Genomic DNA, 23,228 nt, shown 5'->3' on the forward strand with positions numbered 1-23,228 from the left:
TTTCGTAAATGGATGGGTTACTCATCGCCAATCATTATGATAGTATTCACTTTTGTGTTGTCAAGCATTTCTGTTTATAATGAGCTACTGAATGTCCTTATGTCTGTATATAGTTCAACTCTTAATGAAAATAACTGCAAAGGTCTGAGAAGATACCCGTACTTGGTTTCCAATAACTACCAATAGCACGGCACCGTCTGTAAACACTGTGTATTGTACAACGATAAAATAATACTTATTACGCCAACTTTTGTGACCCTGTCGATTAATAAATATTCTATTACGGTAAAGACGAATCACATTTTGTCATAAACACAGTCTTTTTACACATAGTATGGGAATAAAGTTGAATATCTTAATTCATTTCTCCTTTTTCCTCAATCACGGTAAACAGACTTATCAATCAGCAAATGATAACTAACTACAGATCTTTTACAGCAGTCATGTTACGTTGTCGCTTTCAGAGACAAAGTCGTCACCCACGAAATCCCATGACAGCCTTAAATAAGCACTTTTTGCATGTTTTAACGGAGTAAAAGGAGGCGATTATTTGCAAAACCTGATTCATACTTTGCTCTAAACATAGCTTGAGTGTCTACTGCAAACATTAAGCTGGTAACCGTTAAGTGGAGAGCAATGTTCGTAAACAACGCTTTTGAAGCGTCTCGACAAACAAAGTAAGCTCTGCATCCATCGCAGACATTTCACATTAGCTGACGACAGGACTTGTCGGTTCTGTCGTTTTCCATACACGAGTCAGAATCCGATGTTCATTAGTTAAGCATCAAAAGTCAACATGAATTCATGGCTAAACATCAAACAACCTTGCAGCACATTCGTCTTCAGCGTTACCTGTCTTGATTTTGATGAATGGAACAGTTTTAAATCTCGCTCAATACGTGCGTCATATCATTCGTCTCCGAATCGTAGAAGAGGAAATAAACATACCAGCACAGTACAACGAGGACCAGGATAAATGACAGTTTATTTCATTTCCACTACGCGTATCAGTGGTTGAAACCTCCATCATCAAGTGAATTAACACGTCTTCTACTTATTATGCTTACGATTCTGGAGTAACCTGTGTCATTGTCTAGTAGTGAAGACGGGAAGAAAACATTATTTTAGCACGAGGTTTATAGTTTGCACTGCACGTTTAAACAATAATATAAATGTATTAGTAAAAATACCTCTATGAGACAGCCTTCTTTTTCTGTCGCATTTCATCACATACAAGCTTAAAAGTAGACAAAAAGAAATCTAAATGTAAATATCTGCAGTGGTTACAGATTGCTTTCTCTCGTGTTTGCGTAACTTAATACTTCTTACACATTTAAGTGAGCAAGGATGTTTCACTATAAATATTAAGTGATTGACTGTTAGACTTAATGTTATACAACATCCTTATTCAGTTAAATGTACACAAAGTATTAAGTTACAGAAAAATAACTATGTTGCCAATAGCGGCCAAATTTTCATAACTATTTTATACAGGGTGATTCAAGTGCCCCACCTATGGGTCATATGCAACCCACATACCACATACAAGAATTTCGTATCTCTGTCGCTATGCGCAGATTATTACTCCTACAGAAAAATGAACATGAGCTTTTGTAGGAAATGTAAAGTAATCATATATTATACTGAAAACAGTTTTCGCTAGCGGCCACAGTTCTCGAATTATTCAAGAAAAACGTACAAAAGTGACCTTCAAATACGTTTTTCATGAATAAGTCGAAATCCCAGTACAAAATTTAACCACATTCAATTTCCTACTAAGAGGGTCTATTAATTTTTTCTGTAAGACTAATACACTCCTGGAAATGGAAAAAAGAACACATTGACACCGGTGTGTCAGACCCACCATACTTGCTCCGGACACTGCGAGAGGGCTGTACAAGCAATGATCACACGCACGGCACAGCGGACACACCAGGAACCGCGGTGTTGGCCGTCGAATGGCGCTAGCTGCGCAGCATTTGTGCACCGCCGCCGTCAGTGTCAGCCAGTTTGCCGTGGCATACGGAGCTCCATCGCAGTCTTTAACACTGGTAGCATGCCGCGACAGCGTGGACGTGAACCGCATGTGCAGTTGACGGACTTTGAGCGAGGGCGTATAGTGGGCATGCGGGAGGCCGGGTGGACGTACCGCCGAATTGCTCAACACGTGGGGCGTGAGGTCTCCACAGTACATCGATGTTGTCGCCAGTGGTCGGCGGAAGGTGCACGTGCCCGTCGACCTGGGACCGGACCGCAGCGACGCACGGATGCACGCCAAGACCGTAGGATCCTACGCAGTGCCGTAGGGGACCGCACCGCCACTTCCCAGCAAATTAGGGACACTGTTGCTCCTGGGGTATCGGCGAGGACCATTCGCAACCGTCTCCATGAAGCTGGGCTACGGTCCCGCACACCGTTAGGCCGTCTTCCGCTCACGCCCCAACATCGTGCAGCCCGCCTCCAGTGGTGTCGCGACAGGCGTGAATGGAGGGACGAATGGAGACGTGTCGTCTTCAGCGATGAGAGTCGCTTCTGCCTTGGTGCCAATGATGGTCGTATGCGTGTTTGGCGCCGTGCAGGTGAGCGCCACAATCAGGACTGCATACGACCGAGGCACACAGGGCCAACACCCGGCATCATGGTGTGGGGAGCGATCTCCTACACTGGCCGTACACCACTGGTGATCGTCGAGGGGACACTGAATAGTGCACGGTACATCCAAACCGTCATCGAACCCATCGTTCTACCATTCCTAGACCGGCAAGGGAACTTGCTGTTCCAACAGGACAATGCACGTCCGCATGTATCCCGTGCCACCCAACGTGCTCTAGAAGGTGTAAGTCAACTACCCTGGCCAGCAAGATCTCCGGATCTGTCCCCCATTGAGCATGTTTGGGACTGGATGAAGCGTCGTCTCACGCGGTCTGCACGCCCAGCACGAACGCTGGTCCAACTGAGGCGCCAGGTGGAAATGGCATGGCAAGCCGTTCCACAGGACTACATCCAGCATCTCTACGATCGTCTCCATGGGAGAATAGCAGCCTGCATTGCTGCGAAAGGTGGATATACACTGTACTAGTGCCGACATTGTGCATGCTCTGTTGCCTGTGTCTATGTGCCTGTGGTTCTGTCAGTGTGATCATGTGATGTATCTGACCCCAGGAATGTGTCAATAAAGTTTCCCCTTCCTGGGACAATGAATTCACGGTGTTCTTATTTCAATTTCCAGGAGTGTAGTTTGTGGGTAGAGACCGACGGAATATCAAAATCTCGTGTGCGGTTTTTAGGGGTGTTGCAGGTCGTGAAAAACCCATAGTTAGAGGCAGTAGCTGAATCACCCTCGATATTGCTATTACGTTACATTAATAATGTGTGTGTGTGCGTGTGCGCGCGCGCGTGTCTGTGTGTGTGTGTGTGTGTGTGTGTGTGTGTGTGTGTGTATGAATGAGTGAGTGAGTGAGTGAGTGAAAGTACATGTGGGAGGATGAGGATTGGGAGATAGGGGGCAAAAGAGAGTGAGAGAAGGAGAACACAGTTTTGACTGTGTGAAGATAAAATAAATTGCGACTGGCAAAAATTAACTTGTTTCAACTGATATCAACAACAGGCACTGTAAACCCTAGCATAAAATGTCCATATTTAAAATTATAACTTTATGAGACTGACATACCATCCAGTAGAGTCACTTACAGCTGCTCAGTTTATCTGTGACTAATTCAGCTGTCCACAACACCACAATATTTGCTAATGACTGTTTGCTCTGCAACTAATGTGATCTGAAGATGTTCACTATTGAAAGGAACCAGTTATCAATTGTATGACAGCAGACTCTAATGGAAGACAAATAAACGTTACATTTATAAGGACATAACTTTAAAATATTGATTCGAATAGTTTAACACGTAAGTAAAGTTCTGAATGATGTATTTTTGTACAGCAGTGTTTCCTCGGTTGTTGAATTGATTTCCAGACTGTTCGGGCATAGCTTGCAGAGGGAAAAATAAACAATAAGTACAAATATAGAAGATCTTGATACATGTGTTTAAGTGAGTACACTAGAATCAGACTGTAATTGTATTTGTTGTATAGATTTATATTTCTATATAATTTTGCATGTCTTAACTTTAACGTGTTAAATAAGCGAAGGGCAAACAAGTGCTACTACTACTACTACTTACTACTACTCCTACTACTACTGAAAGTAGTAGCAGTAGCAGTAGTGGTGGTGTTTAGTACTATTACTGATAATACTATTACTGAGAATGCTTGGCAGATGACATGTATATGTGAGCTAGTTAATTGTATTTTCCACCCCCTGAGTAAAATGAAGCTTTTCCTGATATATCATCTAAAAAAAGTATTAATTTTACACAGAAATATTTGAACTTCAGCGTTGGGAATGGAAATGTCGTGTGGCTAGGGCCTCCCGTCGGGTAGACCGTTCGCCTGGTGCAGGTCTTTAGATTTGACGCCACTTCGGCGACCTGCGTGTCGATGGGGATGAAATGATGATGATTAGGACAACGCAACACCCAGTCCCTGAGCGGAGAAAATTTCCGACCCAGCCGGGAATCGAACCCGGGCCCTTAGGATTGACAGTCTGTCACGCTGACCACTCAGCTACCGGGGCGGACACTTCAGCGTTAAAACGTTGTCTGTAACAAAAATCAGTTTTTCATGTCACTTCTGACATCAATTTTTATTCGAGTAGGTCTTGTAAGTTCTGAGAGTGCTAGTAGCGTCCATTGCTTTGTGCTATCAGTTTCCTTACCTGGCTGCCTATCTTTTTGAAACAAATTATCGCCAATTGTTTTGTAAAGTACCGTATTTCGATTATTTTCCTTGTGCGCCAGGATATTCACTCTGTGAGTTAAACTGTCTAGCCGTTGTTTCCTTCCACATAATCCCATCATCCCAATATTATTTGTCACTAATGAACACTTATGATTATTTCATGGTTTTAATAATGACTGAGGTGATTGTCACCGTGGCTTTTAATTCTGATTAATGTGGAGTGACGCGAATGTAAGAAATATTCCAACCAATTTATTAATTCAGTTTAAGAAGAAGTTCTTGAGCAAGAGGCAGCCGCACGCTTGCGCTGACTCCGGAAGAGGCGAGTTAATGTTTGAACTCAATAGCGAGCTTAGGAGGCGCAACAGCTACAAGTGCCTAGCCTCTCGATTGCATGGTCCAAAGATATAAGACAGAAAAAATCCAAGTGTACCATATATGGGGGGTATCACGCGTTAAATGCTTGATAACCATGGACAGGGCACAGGGCAGAGTAATCCAACATCCTAGCAGTAGTCGTGTCGAGTACGAATGAAGCCATGTAAATAGAACCCTCCTGTACTGCTGGGGAGAGTGGGACGAATTACGAGCACATTACGCCGTCTCCAAGACGCTCGTCAGTCTGATTAGGACTTAATTTATTTCTTTGGCCTAGGCTAAAGTGGAACGCATGTTTGACTCACAGAATGTCAAGTTAGGAAGTCGTAGCTGGAGATTTGTATACAAAGTGTTCAAAAAAATATGTCGTATACTTTGTGAGGTGGTAGTACTCATCGAACAAAAAAATAAAAAAAATAAATCCAATAAACTTGTCTTCGGAAACGCATACTTTCTGAGATAAACACTTGTTTATAGGGAGGGCTGCGTGACCCTTGGTTGCGTATATTAGCACAGTTGCGTATATTAGCCTTGAAATGTGTCGGCAGGGTATTATGATGTGTTACTCACATTAGATGGTCTGCAGCCAGCTGTCTGGTTCGAGTCTTGATGTAGGCTACTTTAGTTTTTGTCGTGTTTTTGTGCGTTATTGTAGAGCACTGCCAACCCTGGATACGTATATGGTGTTTTACCTTCTTCGAAATGCGGATTCACTAACGTGTTCACTGTTATTGCACTGTTTGTACGTACAATTGGCGTAGTACAAATGCAGGTTCTCTCTTCCACGACTTGGAAGCCTAGCACTCGACAAATGAAATGGCGTATTTGATATTCTGCTATGGTTTAGCAAATGGACGTAGCCTGCGAGCACATGCCCTCTACGCTGAAAAATATCCACAGCACGGAGTGTCTTCTGATAAGCTGTACGGTAGACTCTTCGAGCGTCTGACAGGCACAGGTACCCACACACATTGGCAGACTGACAGTCGAAAACCTCGCACAGTCCGCAAGCCTGAAATGGAGGAGAGTGTTCTTCGTTTGGCGACAGAAATCCGTGGGACCAGTGTGCGACGATTATCATCAGCAGAAGATGTGTCTAATTCTTTTATCACCTACAGTGCGTTCAGGCCCTAAGGCCACAGGATCATCATGGCAGACGGCGGTTCAGTCAACCGCTGTTGCAGAGGTGTGCCACAGATCCATTGTTCATATTCAAGATTTTATTTACCAATGAGGCAGGGTTCACAAGATGTGGTGTTTTGATTTTCCATAATCAGCAAGTACGGGCAGACGTAAATCCCGAAGCAGTTCAGTAAAAGGGAAATCAATACCGATTCTCAGTCAACGTAGGGGCAGGCGTATTTGGCGATAGATTTATAGAGCTATACGTGCTGCCACAAAGGTTAACTGGGACGCATTATCTGGACTTTCTCATTAATGTATTGCCTACCCTGCTGGAGGCTGTCCCAGTGCAGCAACGAATACAAATGTGGTTCGTGCATGATGGTGCACCAGCACACTTTCGTCTCGATGTGCGCGAACATCTGACGCAGACATTTCAGGGTCGCTGGCTTCGTCGGGGGTCGGGATGGGGGACACATGTTGACCTGCTCGTTTCTCAGACCTTAATCTCCTAGACGTTTGGTTATGGGGTCACTTGAAGAAATTGGCCTACGCCATGCTAATCAACGACGTGCGTACACTACTGGGTCGCGTCTTCAATGGGTAGCAGCAGGTAAAACAACAACCGGGTGTACTTCAAAGAGTCCATTATCCCTTACGCCGGTGGGCAGAGGGGCGCCTTGTCGTACGTTCAACACCTGCAAATGCGTGTTTATCGCAGAAAGTATGCATTTCCGGACCCATGTTTATTTGGATTATCTCAGAAATTATGCATTTCCGGGCTCATGCTTATTGCACTTTTTTTTATGAGTACTGACGCCTCCCAAAGTATTCGACACTTTTTTGAACATCCTGTATAGAGAACTGTGACAGCAGTTCTTCCATGTAATGGAATCACATCGGTTATTAATAGGCCACTGCTACACGTCTCCCTGAGGAGTACTACCGAATTCCGTTCTCTGCTTCACTTAACGCTCGCTTTTCAGTCGAGGTCTGGGAACCAGCAAGCGACCCGTCACCAGTTTACCTCAGCCTCAGCGAATTCCACCGCACCAGGTAAATCCTTCGGTCCTGCTTGCAGCAGTACCTCTTACTCCCTCTCAGGACACGAGAGGCCTCGGTTGCCTTTTTAAGATCTTTTTGCATTCTCGAGCCATTAGCTTTTTCACTTGTCAGGAATGAGGAGGGAGGCGTGACAGGGTAGAATAAAGTGGGTCAAGATTGCGCACTTGAGGCTTAAATTGCGATATACTGAGGGAAACATCACAAAAAATGGTTCAAATGGCTCGTAGCACTATGGGACTTAACTTCTGAGGTCATCAGTCCCCTAGAACTTAGAACTACTTAAACCTAACTAGCCTAAGGACATCACACACATCCATGCCCGAGGCAGGATTCGAACCTGCGACCGTAGCGGTCGCGCGGTTCCAGCTTGTAGCGAATAGAACCGCTCGCCCACCTCGGAAACGTCACAAATTACAATTATATTTTAACTGGCATTTCATCTGAATTTTGCATGACAGAGTCCGAAAGTCATAGAAATAATTTAAACTGTAATTCGCACTTAGTAAAAAAAGTAATGCAAATGCGCAGTCTTACCCGACCCTGAGGTAAGAGTGCGTTTCTAGTGGGGTAAATTTGAGCATTCATATCAAATGAGAAAAAAATATGTGTCATATAGTTCTTCGTCTTTTATTTAATTTATAGCGTACATAAACGTAATATACCTTATTTCTCAGCATGTAACAGTTGCTGTTGATACAATATTTCACCTAATGAACAAATCTGGGCCTGTCATCGAAAACATGCAAAAATATTCCTGTCGGACGAAAATCTGTGTAACAGAGATCACAAATGAAGTGTCCAGAATCTTCATAACAAGAGCAGGATTCATGCCACCACTCTTCGCACTTGAGACATTGAATCCAGTATTCTGTGGGTGGATTATTGTATTTTTCAGCACAGCCTAGACGTATTTAAGTTTTGCTTTGCTTTCTTTTTGTTTGCTTAATCAGAATCAAACAGTTTCCTCTTTGGTTTCTTTATTTCTTGTTCTGTTGATTGGGATTGCAGTTGCTTCTTGAATGGGGTCCCAGATACTATTTCTGACTTCTTTCCTTTCTTCTGTCTTTTTTGGTAATCTTTTCTTCTTGGCAAAGGAATTATTTCTTTTGGGAAAAAGTAGGTACTTGTTCCTGGTTGTGGTTCATTTGTAGATGTCTCTGAACTTTGGCTCTGGAGAGATCCAGTTTCAACTGTGGATGCATCATAAAATTTGTCACTTTGGTCTGTAACAGTCGAAGGCAGGAAATCTTCCTCGGTGAATATGTGACGATCCATTGGATAAATGCCACATATCTTGAACGCCTTTGTTGCCTTCGTCATTGTGGTCGTCCTTTGATAAGCGTTTCCAAACAATTCAGCGACACATTCTTGCGTAATTACATATCCAGTGTGATTAATGAGCCACTGATCGCATTCCTCTGAATAAAAGTCCTTCAGTGGCTTGAAAAAGCAGCGATCCAGTGGCTGCATTTTGTGCCTGCTGTGAATGGAATGGTAAGCACGTCAATGTTATGGGACCTGCAGTAAAGAACGGCGTTCAGGCTCAAATATGACGAGTGATTGTCCAAATTTAACAAGACTGGATTATCTTCTGTTGGCTGTGTAAGTTTTTCAAAATGTTGTAGCCATGTGAGATACAAATCTGAGTTGATGTATCCAGTGTCCGAACACATCATTAGTGACTCAGGAGGGGCACCGTTCTCCAAACTCTCCTTCATCCTTTTCCGAGGAAAAATTATTCCAGGAGGGATGTAACTCCCCCCAGCTCCCATACAACCGTTATCAACTGACCTCTTTCTGCTGATGCTATTTTGCCTATGTGCTTCTTGCTGCATGTTGCAACCACTTTCGGAACTTTGTTTTACGAATGTAAAATTAGAGAGATTAGAGCGCGCACGGAGGCTTTCAGACAGTCGTTCTTCCCGCGAACCATACGCGACTGGAACAGGAAAGGGAGGTAATGACAGTGGCACGTAAAGTGCCCTCCGCCACACACCGTTGGGTCGCTTGCGGAGTATAAATGTAGATGTAGATGTTGTAATTCCTGACTCATCCATGTTATATATGCGATGAGGTTCAAATTTATATCTCCCCATCAGCGACGGAAGATTATCAACGAAGATGCTCGTTTGCTCTTTGTTGAACCCCATCACACGTCCGAGACTAGTTTTCTGTGGGATCCGAAGGCTAAGATTTCGTCTCTGCAGGAAATCATAAGCCCAGTCCTTTCCGGCCATCTTACTGTTTTTGTCAAATTTTATTTTTATGTTATTCCTCTCAGAGTAGTCATGAACTAATCTCCTGAAATCTTTCAGATTCATACCATAATAACATTTGTCCAAAAATCTGCAGTGTTCGGCGAGTTCCAGTTCCTGTTCATCATTAAAAGTTCTTCCGAATCTTCCCAGTTAGTTTACCCCAAAACCCGGAAAAAAGTGGGGGTGAGAGTATTAATTTTAAGCTTGCCCTACTTAGGGAAAAGTTTCCAAAATAAAAAAATATAGAGTTAAAGTATACTTGCAAGGGCCTCGCATCTCTTTAAGGCGATTGCCATTTTTCAAGCCCTCTTTTGTAGCTTCCAGCATTTCTGGAGTGCATGGTTTCCGTTCGGTTTTCCTTTTGTAGACGCTAAAATATAAAAAAGGATTCTTAGAGGACTACTGTCGATGTATAATATCCACCTCAACGTTCATAAACATTTCTAGGTCTAGAGACGGAGCGCAAGTTCGGAGAAGGCAAGAAAACAGAAACTGGCCACTTCCTTTTTTCCCTTCAGAGTACTATTTATCTGTCGGTTTTTATCTCCCTTCTACAATGATTTTCAAACTCTTCAGATATAATCTGGTGTGAATTTTATGTAATCTATCTTTTACATTCAGGCAGCGCCATGCTACAAGAACTTTTATCCTTCATATCATGTACATGTTTCACATTAGTAGTGTTATCTGAAAGAGATATATTAGGTTCTTTACAAGTGTACCTTTGATATCCATAATTGAAATTTCACTCTGCATTTTGCGACAGATTAAACTCGTGGGTCAGATTTGGATCGGAAGACGGTTTATTGGGATTCGCGTGCAATGCTCCTGCTGACTGAGCTATGCAGGCTGCAGTGACTCCAAACATTTTCGCCCGGACTATAACAAAAGTAACCATAAAAATATAGTTACGAAACGAACAATATCTATTTTCTTACATTGGTTTATCTCAGCATTTAGAAATAAAGCACTCCTCGGGTTCGTATCTTGCTGAACATGCGAACGAATACTCGTTACTTAAAATCACGCCCCAGTTGGTGTAAAAAATTATTCGTCTAGTAAACAAGATCCCAAATACGAAGCCGCAATGACAAACATTCCAAGCCGACCGGAGTGGCCGAGCGGTTCTAGGCGCTTCAGTCTGGAACCGCGCGACCTCTACGGTCGCAGGCTCGAATCCTGCCTCGTGTATGGATGTGTGTGATGTCCTTAGGTTAGTTAGGTTTAAGTAGTTCTAAGTTCTAGGGGACTGATAACCTCAGAAGTTAAGTCCATAGTGCTCAGAGCCATTTGAACCATTTGAGAAACATTCCTTTCCCTTTCCTTACGCAGTTGCCTTTCGTACTGGATAGATACTCTCCGTTTTCAAAGCCGTTGAGTGATATTTAAATAATGTGGGTCGAAAAAGTCGAGAAACTCCAAAAGAAGAGAGAGACAAGTACATCAGTTTGTTTCGAAAAGGAAAATATTTGCAAGAAATAGGAGAAACCATTGGCGGACCTGCCAGTACGGTGAGTAAACAGGTTTAATCAGAACAAAACGTACGAAACCAACCACTATGCGGTCGTCCTGTATTTCTATTCGAGTTGGAACTACGACAGCTACTTGGAGCAGGCAAGAAAAATCCAAAACTGAGCGCATCATAAGTTGCTACAGCATTTCAGATACACACACGAATGTCTGTTTCTGCACAGAGTTTAAGAAATGTGCTTCATAAATCTGAGTATGGACGCCGTAGAAAACCATACATCAGAAAAAAAAAACAAGGAACCGGGTTGCCTTTGCAGTAGGACATAAATCCGATGGTTTTCACTTCCTGAAGGTTTTATTTACTGACGAGAGTCGATTGTAGCTCTTTAAGTCAAATGGCTGAGTAACAGTGTTGAGAAAGAATAACTGTAAACTTGATGAGAGAAATAATATAGCCTCAGTTAAACAAGGAGGAGGTTCAGCTCTTCTTTGGAGCTGCATGAGTGCAAATGGTGTGGGAGATTTGTGTTTCGCTGATGGCGTTATGGAGCACAACGTCTACATAAACATCCTGAAAACACGTCTATCTAGAAGTGTGAATAATGTGGGTTTTCCTGGGGATTACATTTTCGCACAATATAATGACTGAAAATATACGGCACTAGTTATAAGGCTGTGGATGTTGTATAACACTCCCCGCTCGATGCTGACACCACAGCAATCCCCAGACATTAATTCAATAGAGAGCTTGTGGAATGTATTCGGAAAAAAAGAGGTATCATCAGACATACAATAAAGTGATCTAAAGAACGCTCTGTTAGAGGAATGGCGTAAAACTACGGTGTGAACAACAGAATCTCAGGTGCAATCCGTCCCAAGGTGAATGCAAGAGATTATAAAGAGGAAAAGAAGGGTCTGCTAAGTACTGACCATAATATTCTACATTGAGAGTGTCATTTTAGGTATTGCTGGCGAATATTTATTTTGGAATCTACATTGGCTTTCATTACTTTTTTATATTTATATATGTTTATGTAAATTAAAATTTTTGTTTCGTTACTGTATTCTCCTTGTCACTAATTAATAATAAAATTCAATGTCCCTGACGTTCTTCATTTCGGCAGTTTTCCACTGTTTGTACATCCTTAAACATAAATTCATGTATGTGTAGCTCAGTTTGAACCTGTGAGGCCGTCTTGTGTGATGTGTTCGGGTACCTCACTAGCCACGAAAGACACTTTCGTGTTGGAATCCTTATCGGCCAGATTGTTCCAATAGCTATGATATCCCACTTTATACCATCATTCTGTCTAATATTACATTCTAGGTAAGAACTTTCTTTCATTTCTATTAGTGTGTCTTCCGCAGTGTCAGTTGTTAATACAACATTGTTCCAATTTCTATTACTCGTCACAGCCTTTTGATGCACATTGACTGATGTTGTTGTTGTTGTAGTCTTCAGTCCTGAGACTGGTTTGATGCAGCTCTCCATGCTACCCTATCCTGAGCAAGCTTCTTCATCTCCCAGTACCTACTGCAACCTACATCCTTCTGGATCTGCTTAGTGTATTCATCTCTTGGTCTCCCTCTACGAATTTTACCCTCCACGCTGCCCTCCAATGTTAAATTTGTGATCCCTTGATGCCTCAAAACATGTCCTACCAACCGATCCCTTCTTCTAGTCAAGTTGTGCCACAAACTTCTCTTCTCCCCAATCCTATTCAATACCTCCTCATTAGTTACGTGATCTACCCACCTTATCTTCAGCATTCTTCTGTAGCACCAAATTTCGAAAGCTTATATTCTCTTCTTGTCCAAACTAGTTATCGTCCATGTTTCACTTCCATACATGGCTACACTCCATTGACTGATAGGTGTGTAAAAACGTTTAATTATGGATGAATAATGTAGAGCTTATTAAGCAAATAAATTTGTATCTTTTACCTGAGTATTGGACTTTATAATACTCCCAGTTCATTAAGTTTTGTTTTATGTATTGCAGGCAATTAATTTTTGGTTAGACTTCTGTTCTGCTTTTGCCCTTCGGAGGCAAATTAAACGCTGTCGATGAAATCATTACGCACCTTGTCACTTCCATAGCGCTGTAAATGTGGATCGTAAATTCTTAAATATTTTTTTAATAGCGAGTAAAGACTTTTCTGTTATCGTTTTTCCTCGCGGCTGTCTTCTTTTTCTTATTTATTTGCTGTCTGTCTACAAAGAATTACCGCTTCGTCTTCTCACATTTTATCATTGTGTTCAGTGTGATATAGACCCACAAGTATATTGTCTTAATGCTCCTGTAGTTCACAACACTGAGGACGCTTCAGTATATTAGCACTGATATTATGAATAATAATAATAATAATAATAATATGAACAGAACTGATTGGAGGAAAAGTAGCTGGAGAACAAAATTTGTTCTCCATTGCAAAATGTAGAGCATAGTAATCTCCCGATCCACTGTACTTTATTTGAGACGTGTTTGGACCCTGTATGCTGCAGCTGACTGGATGCGAAGGACTCACGTGTCGCGCGGACAAGAGTATCTGACAACTGCGACCGCAAGGATGACCCAGAAACCGTGAAGCACCACTTCGAGGCCTACGCTCTTTCTATTTGAGCTTTCAGAGAGGCACTCCAAGAGAAGTGGATAAACGTTTGTCCTTTCTTTCTGTACGGGATTAGAGACCTGACGGCGCGGCGGAAGTCGAGAGTCAGCGAAATGGAAAGTGCTTCGCTGGTGGACAGGACAGGAGGCACTTGACCCACAGCGGCTGCCGCGGGGAGCGCGCAGACCCGGGTCGCGCAACGCGCTCTGACCGTGGGGGTGTGCGGCACCAGGGTGCTGCAGCAGGGGTCGCTCGTCGTGTTTCCTTTAAAGGGTTCTTCATGCGTTGTCATCTGTTTCCATTTGTGAATTTAATACAGAGCGGTTTTCAAAGCACGCCAGAAAATCAATAAATGTATTAATCTATCTTTCCTATCACTTTAATAAGTCACAGCTGCAAAGTACTAACGCGAATTCTTTACAGACGAATGGAAAAACGTAGAAGCCGACCTCGGGGATGATCAGTTTGGATTCCGTAGAAATGTTGGAACACGTGAGGCAATACTGACCTTACGACTTATCTTAGAAGAAATATTAATAAAAGGCAAACCTACATTTCTAGTATTTGTAGACATAGAGAAAGCTTTTGACAATGGTAACTGGAATACTCTCTTTCAAATTCTAAAGGTGGCGTGGGTAAAATGCAGGGAGCGAAAGGCTATTTACAATTTGTACAGAAACCAGATGGCAGTTATAAGAGTCGAGGGGCACGAAAGGGAAGCAGTGGTTGGGAACGGATTGGGACAGGTTGTAGCCTCTTCCCGATGTTATTCAATCTCTATATTGAGCAAGCAGTAAAGGAAACAAAAGAAAAATTCGGAGTAGGTATTAAAATCCATGGAGAAGAAATAAAAACTTTGAGGTTCGCCGATGACATTGTAATTCCGTCAGAGACAGCAAAGGACTTGGAAGAGTAGTTGAACGGAATGGACAGTGTCTTGAAAGGAGGATATAAGATGAACATCAACAAAAGCAAAACTTGGATAATGGAATGTAGTCGAATTAAATCGGGTGATGCTGAGGGAATTAGATTAGGAAATGAGACACTTAAAGTAGTAAAGGAGTTTTGCTATTTGGGGAGCAAAATAACTGATGATGGTCGAAGTAGAGAGGATATAAAATGTAGACTAGCAATGGCAATGAAAGCGTTTCTGAAGAAGAGAAATTTGTTAACATCGAGTATAGATTTAAATGTCGGGAATTCGTTTCTGAAAGTATTTGTATGGAGTGTGGCCATGTATGGAAGTGAAACATGGACGATAAATAGTTTGGATAAAAAGAGAATAGAAGCTTTCGAAATGTGGTACTACAGAAGGATGCTGAAGATTAGATGGGTAGATCACATAACTAATGAGAAGGTACTGAATAGAATTGGGGAGAAGAGAAGCTTGTGGCACAACTTGACTAGGAGAAGGGATCGATTGGTAGGACATATTCTGAGGCATCAAGGGATCACCAATTTAGTATTGGAGGGCAGCGCGAAGGATAAAAATCGTAGAGGGAGACCAAGAGATGAATACACTAAACAGATTCGGTAGGATGTGGGCTGCAGTACGTACTGGGAGATGAAGAAGCTTGCACAGGATAGAGTAGCATGGAGAGCTGCATCAAACCAGACTCAGGACTGAAGACCACAACAACAACAACATCTTTCCTAATGGAAGTGCACCCGCGGTATAATAGTAGTGTGTTTAACAAAAACGTCCTAAGCCACTGCGTTAACTTTCAACGTATTTGTTTCGTAGATCGGAATATGTAAGACACAAGTACTCTCTAACAACAACATTGCAAAATATGGGCCACGACCTTCTTCGAAGAACCATTCCAACGTTCACCTAATGTCCCGCGGAAAAACTTTGCCAAGGTGCCGGGTGCAGAAAGATTTATACGTAACTACTATATTATGTACGACTCAAGTGACTCATCAAGTGCGTTACTACGCACGACACATTTCTCAGTATCGACATTCTCTTTTTGAAGAGTACAGTCATGAAATACCATCAAAAATCAACATTTAGGATATCCTAAAACACAAATTCACCAAAGTATGCAGTGTTTTCTACAAATACATTAAGAAACAATTATGTTAGAGACATTCGTATTATTTTCTCATGCTTATGACTGGGTTGCCAACGGCCTTGCCGCAGTGGTAACACCGGTTCCTGTCAGATCACCGAAATTAAGCGCTGTCGAGCTGGGCTAGCACTCGGGTGGGTGACCATCCGGTCCTCCAGGCGCTGTGGCAAGCGCTGTACACTCAGCCCTTGTGAGGCAAACTGGGGAGCTACTTGACTGAGAAGGAGCGGCTCCCGTCCCGTAAACTGACATACGGCCGGTAGAGCGGTGTGCTGACCACATTACTCTCCATATCCGCATCCAGTGACGTCTGTGGGCTGATGATGACATGGCGGGCGGTCGGTACCGTTGGGCCCTCATGGCCTTTTCGGGCAGAGGCTAGTTTAGTTTTATGGCTGAATTACTCATATTGAAAAGTCGAATTCTGATAAGATCGTATAACTATTACACCTACATTTACACACATAGGTCGCGAGCCATCGTCCGATGCATAGCATCTCTTGTTCCACTGCTACTCATTCCCTTTCCTGTTCCACACACAAATGATGCTACCGAAAAACGACTGCCTGTGTGCTTCCAAACGAGCCCTGATTTCTTTTCTCTTGTCTTCGCGGTGCTTACGCATGATGTTCGATGAGCGTTCAATGAGTAAAGCGACACATTTTTTTCTCGGCAAATTTCGATTGAAGAATGTGCAGTATTTTTTTGTGGGTCATCGTGGAATATTCCCGCTTCAGCCCTATAATTTCGTAAAGTTCCGATAGGTGGCACTGCTCTAAGTAATCTTCACAATGGCTTGTGTGATGGAGGTCCATTCCAATCAGAGAATTGACGATAAAACATAGATTTATCACTTCGAATCACTCAATTCTTTATTAAGCGTAACACTTGATAAAGAATTGTGCGGACAAGACCTTTCTATATTTAAAAGTTGTTCCAAATCTGAACGGTCGCCGGCCTCTACAACGGGCGTATTTTTCCTTCATGTAATGGGACACGAAAGTGCTTTGAGCTTTGTTGGATTCGAGTAACTTTCGCAGCTTGAACTCTCAAGGGAACAAGCGCTAAATACGATTAATGGTTGCGAGGCTTATGGTAGTAGTTTTAAATGTGGTTCTCTAGCTTACCGTCTGACGTTATTATTACATCTCCACCAAAACCCTGCAGCTATGCAGTAGGAACTCAGTATCATAAACCACGTGCACGATAACATTGCATATGCACTGCCACGGAACAATCTATAGAAACTAAGAGTCGCCGGCCATCCCACCAGCATCGTTCGCATGCAACTCGCGTGTATCTTATTTAAAAATGTTAATAATACTCAAAAAGATACAGCTCTGTAATGTAGCCTATGGTCTTACTCAGGGTTCAAGCTATCTTCACACCAAACATCATCGGAACCGGTTCAGCGGTAGAGTCGTGAGAAAGTGACAGAATGAATAACTATCGCAGTTAATAATACTGGTATTAGTATGCATTAAACACGTTGAGAATTGAATAAGTACTACATTGGTTACATGGAACCGTATTGCAAAGTACATACCAACCAATAACAGCATTTTCACAAATGAGATAAAGTTCAAATGAGAAAGGGTAAATAGCTTTCTCAAAGAGTAAATATTTTTCCTTAATTTATTTAATATTCTTGAAATCTCGTACTACAGACTTTGTGAAGTAGCTTGTCATCTTCATCTGGGATCAACCTGTCTCAAGCCATATTTCACTGCTATCATTTCATTGGTCTAGTCGTATAAACGTAAGAGGCACAGTTACTATCGCATTTATAATATTAGTATGGAGTTATGGATTTGCAAGGATTAAACTCGTTGTGGACTGTACAAGCGTTGTGTTCTAGATGTTACCCACCGCTACGCTCATGCGTCAGTAAAATGAAATGAAATGTGGGTATGGTTTTATTGGCCGGGAGACCCCGGTTGGGATGTTCGGGAACTTGGTGAAGTATTTTTATTTGACGCCACTTCGGTGCATTACACGTAGATGATGATAAAATAACGACGAGGACAGCGCAAACATAGACACGTGAGCAGAAAGAAGAAAAGTCTACAGGGTGGGAATGAAACCCATGATCGGGAAACAGTAATGCTAACCCCATGACCACGAATTGTTCACAGGGAGTTGACACACAATAAACAAATTATAACACACTCAAGGCGCTCAGCGGCTAAGATGTGACGGATTTGTGACTGATATTAATATGGAAGTATAGATTAAACTCGTAGATGATTTTATTGACATTGCGTTCATTACGTCGAATCGTGTTACGCAGAATATAAGAAACAATAAAAGCATTTTCACAAGTATATACGATAAAGTTCAAAAATCAAAGGGTAAACAGCTCCTCAGAGACTAATTATTGTTCCATATTTGGTGTTACACTCTTCAAATCAATAAATATATCGTATTACACAGTTCATAAAGTAGCCTCCGTTCTTCCTCAGTGTTCAAGCTATTCTCTATCAAATTGTATCTAAGTCGGTTAAGCGGTGTAGTCGCGAAAGCGTAACAGACAGAGTGATTTTCGAATTTATAATATCAGTATGGATATTTGTATAGATATGTATGCCGAATCCCTCCTACGGTTATCCTCTCCCTGATACATTTCATAGTGTTTCCGGTGCTGGAAATATATACGTGGTAGTGAAGTTTAGTCTGTTACGTTTCCTGTACTGAACTAGAAACCTTGATCCCTTTGTTTACTCTTACTCTGTTTTGTTACCTATTTTGAGACAACTCTGTGGATTCAAACAGAATACTCCTAGTGGAGAAAAGGACGATCAGGACGTAGTGTCAGTTCGAGAACTTTTTCAAGGCTGTTGCTCACGTGGCTTGGAATTGTAACTCATCTTTCCACGTATATATGGTTACTCATGAGATCTGTGGTTAATAACTTAGACTCTGTCGGAGACAAAAGCCACATTCTCTCAGCGATTATTTGACAGAAAAATAATATTCCTACACGTAATAGTTATAGTGAAATATGTGTCCTATTGCGACCTTTATATTCTTTTTGTACACTTCCAGCAGAAATGTCCGCCCCTGGTAGCTGAGAGATCAGCACGACGGCATGTCATGCCTAACGGCCCGCGTTCGATTCGCGGCTGGGTCGGAGATTTTCTCCGCTCAGGGACTGGGTGTTGTGTTGTCCTTATGATCATCATTTCATCCTCATCGACACGCTAGTCGCCGAAGTGGAGTCAACTCGAAAGACTTGCACCAGGCGAACAATCTACCCGACGGGAGGCACTAGCCACATGGCATTTCCATTTTTTCAGCAGAAATGAAATGTTAGAACGATATACCCAGATTTTCAGATGTTATTTCTTCTGTGTGTCAATTCATAGCAATAATTTAAGATTTTATCACTAATAACACATTTGTTTGTCTCAAAACTTCTTGTTTCTGTGGATATTGGCCACTCTTTCGAATTTTCAATTTGTTATAACTATTCTCAGAATCGTTAGCGGACTCGTACCATTATGAGGACCCTTACCTCACACCATCGAGCAGAACATTACGAAATGAAGTAATAAAAATAGTCTATCTTTGTCAGCTGTTGCAATCGACGTTAAACGGTGTTCAGTAGGTTCTCAATTAATTTTATACGTATAATTGATATTGATATTGATTAAAAATAGAAATATCACTGGGACTCTTATGTTTGTGTAAACAGGGCTCACGGCTTCAGCGTACAGTGATCAGCCAGGGGCGATAGCAGCGTCATGTGGCGAGGAATGACTGCTAGTCAGACACACGAACTGTGGATGTAGTATCAGTGTTCGTGATATCCCTGTGTAGAATGGGGAAGGCGCGCCATCTATCTGAATTTGACCGAGGACAGACTGTGATGGCCCGAAGGCTCGGCACGAGCATTTCGGAAACTGCACGACTTGTCGGGTGTTCGAGGAGTGCTCTGGTGAGGGTCTTCAACACGTGCCGAAACCAAGGTGGGACCAAGTCCATACGCCATGGGGTTGGGCAGCCACCTCTCATTACAGATGTCTAACGTCGTAGGCTGGCAGACTGAAAAAGAGGCCAGGCGGCGAATTAGGCGGAACTGACATAACATTTTAATTCTGTGGAGAATACAAGTGTGTCTGAACTCACAGTGTACCGAACAATCCTAACAGTGGGCTTCCCCAGCCGACGAACTATGCAAATGCCAATGTTGTCACCACGACATCGGCAACTACGACTGAAATGGGTACGTGATGATCGGCACTGCACTGGCGCAGTGGCAGGGCGTTGTATGATCTGGTGAATCCCGCTACCTTCTCCAGCATGTTGATGGGTGGTTCCGAATCCGTCGTCTTTCAAGGGAACAGCTCCTTGGTACCTGTACTGCGGTACGGAAACAAGCTGGCGGCGTCTCCATCATGCTGTGGGGAATATTCAATCCAAGAATGCTCGTGCGAGGCACCAAGGCGGCCAAGGTGTATAGTACACTGGTTGCAGATCACGTAAATCCCCTTTCGTGATGATCAAGTTTCCCGACGGCAGTGGCATGTTTCAACAAGATAATTCGCCATGTCACAAGGCCAAGAGTGTGATGAAGTGGTGCGAGGAACACGGTGGTAAGTTTCAGTTGATGTGCGGCCTCCCAAATCTCCAGAAGTGAAGCCGATCGAACACATGTGGGATGTGACTGAACGACGCGTGAGAGCTCTTCGACCCCACCCGGAATTTTCGGGAGTTAGATGACCTGTGTGTGCAAATGAGACCCAGCTCCCTCTAGCGACCTACCAAAGCCTTATTGCTTCCATGTCACGACACGTCGCCGCTGTTATCCGTGCCAAAGGTGGACATACCGGATATTAGGAAGTGGCCGTAACGTTATGGCTGATCAGCAAATTCAAAGAACGGTATAACGGAACCTCCAACAGCTATTGTGCTGAGTATTTATTCACAGACAACCTGTTACGGTGAAGCAAATGTCTTCATGTCGTGAATTAAGACTGCAAGTTAGAGGAAGACGGTCCTTGACATCATATACATAACTGTCTTCACTTGCTTAAAGGAAAACGAACATATCATTTAATCGTCCATTTATGATACTACTTTCGGCGAGACAGTGTGCTGTACAACTGGACCGCCGCTTTTTGCAATTCATGACTGATGAAAACTTAACTAAATGCAATTACGTTTTAGACGCCAAAGAACCTTCCTTTCATTTGATTTCTTGATCCGTGTCTCGACGATCGTCTTTTGCCTGAAGTTGGTTGTCTGAATAACTACACTAAAGCTTTTGGTGGTTCCATGACGCTGCTCTTTAAATCATATTTAAGAGTGACTGGTATAGTAAATAGTTTCCCTGGTACCTATTTTTTCTAAATTTAAAATTTCTTACTCACTATGGTTCGTATTAATGAATATAAATTTAAAACATAGACTTTTCTGTGTTGTAGCCTAGGTTTCCGTCAGGAAGTAAGTGTAGTGGTACACATAAAACTTGTGCAGGAGGGTCACGCTTATCGATTTGAAGAAACCTATAGCTGTCACGTGACCTTCCGGGGCAGGGCTGCGCTGCCTGGCTGCCATCAATCATATTCAGATGGAAGACATGTCGAGGCAAACACCTGCCCTGATGCAAAGCCGAGACGGCACTGTCAGGTGAAATGGATCATGGCGCATCAGTGTCACAGAACAGCGGCGAGAAATGGAATATTCGCCGAGCGCACGTACAGTACATCTAGAAAGAGTCCGTTTAGTATCTCGCCTACAATCCGTTTCATACCGCTTTCTGATTCCATGATGAACTCAGTGTAAGCGTTGCAGAACCGCGTTTTACAGTAAAATGTTTTGTGCATCAAAGAAAATTTAATGCCAGGAAGTAAAGCTCTTGTGTAACGTGACTGCAAATGAAATGAATCATAAGAAATTTACGTTTTATTTGAAAACTGAGTTTCAGCTTAAAAAAATTACATCTATATCTGGCCAAAATCATAGTGTTATATATCAGTCACAGAGCTTGTACGAGTATTATAGAGGACTGAGATACCATTTCGTACCCACCGTTCTTATTTTGGTTTCTTGTCGTTCGCTTGCATCACGTCCTACATAAAATTGATTAAGATGTATATCAAAAATAATTCTTTCTAGTATTTAGGTGTGAATGGAATGCCAGAAACATAAATGTAGGGTGTGAAAAAAAAATTGTCTACCGCACGGTTTATAAATATTCCCAGATTATGACTGCAGAGCCTGAATGCTGTAATGTTTTCTTAGAACGACTAACTACAATTCTTCCCCTTAATTTAAGGGCATAAATAAGTTTTTTATTCTTTTATTTACTCGTTTAATCACATCTGATTGAAGAATATTACAGAAGAAACTAGACATAGAGAACACTATTTTAGTACGTTTGGTAATAGCGTCAGTACGATAACGGTCGTTTCGCTCCACCATCTTGTGAAAAGATGCCAATGCATTACTATTAGAGGCAGCTGAACTTCCATTGTAATTTCGATGTCAGTGGGGAAATATTTATCTGCCATAAGAGTCATCAGCCAAATAGAAGATTAATTATCTCCCTTCCTGAAAAGGAAGACATGACATCTACTAATGCTAACATCATACTCATTGCATACTATCGCCCGTTGGATACAAACAGATAACTACTTTGCCCCATTTGGAATTCCATTCAGATAGTTGTAAACCGTCGGTCTCCACTATCATAGTTTTACAAAATCTGCTTCCGCACGCACTTTTTAATGCTTACATTAATCGGCATTGGTTGCCCTTTGTTCAGTGTATACTGATGTCTCTCGAGATGACGTCACTTCAGAAGTTGGATGTGCATTTCTTGTTACCAAGCAGAAGTATTACGCACATTTTCATCTGCGGCATACTGTTCAATTTTTGCCGCGGAAGCGATAGCATGCCGTCACACGTGCTTCCGGAACCTGTTGATAGTATTGCATTCAAAACGCTCATTTTAGACTTCGAAAACTTGAAGTGGAGCAGTAAACTACTGGAAATTATTCAATAATGATTTGAGAATAAACGACAAGAGGAAGAATGTCCTTCCTATGGGTTCCACATCGTGTGCGACAGGTTTACGAGTACAATGACGAGGCTGATTAGATGGCGAATCAGATCAATGTCTCTGACTCTCTAATGAGCATCAGTCCACCAATCTCTGATGTCAGATTAAGAATGTGGAAACTGACAGAGGAAGAACAGGCAGAGTCCTGGCTCCTGTCTACCCGCCATAAAGATCAGTATTCCGCTGCGATCCAGCCAGCAATTAGAAGCTCTCCCTGATTTTGAAAATTCATAGCCACTTTGTCTTGTTGCGTTCCTACCATGGTTCAACTCCTTCCCACTTAGATCAGATTGGCTTCAGGGATATACCTTTCTGCAACTCTCAGAAGAAAGAAATATGAGACGTAAACCATTTCCTGTTTGTGTGAAGTTTCTTCGAAACGCGGAAA

This window comes from Schistocerca nitens, chromosome 1, assembly GCF_023898315.1.
Source record: "Schistocerca nitens isolate TAMUIC-IGC-003100 chromosome 1, iqSchNite1.1, whole genome shotgun sequence".
NCBI classification, from domain to species: domain Eukaryota; kingdom Metazoa; phylum Arthropoda; class Insecta; order Orthoptera; family Acrididae; genus Schistocerca; species Schistocerca nitens.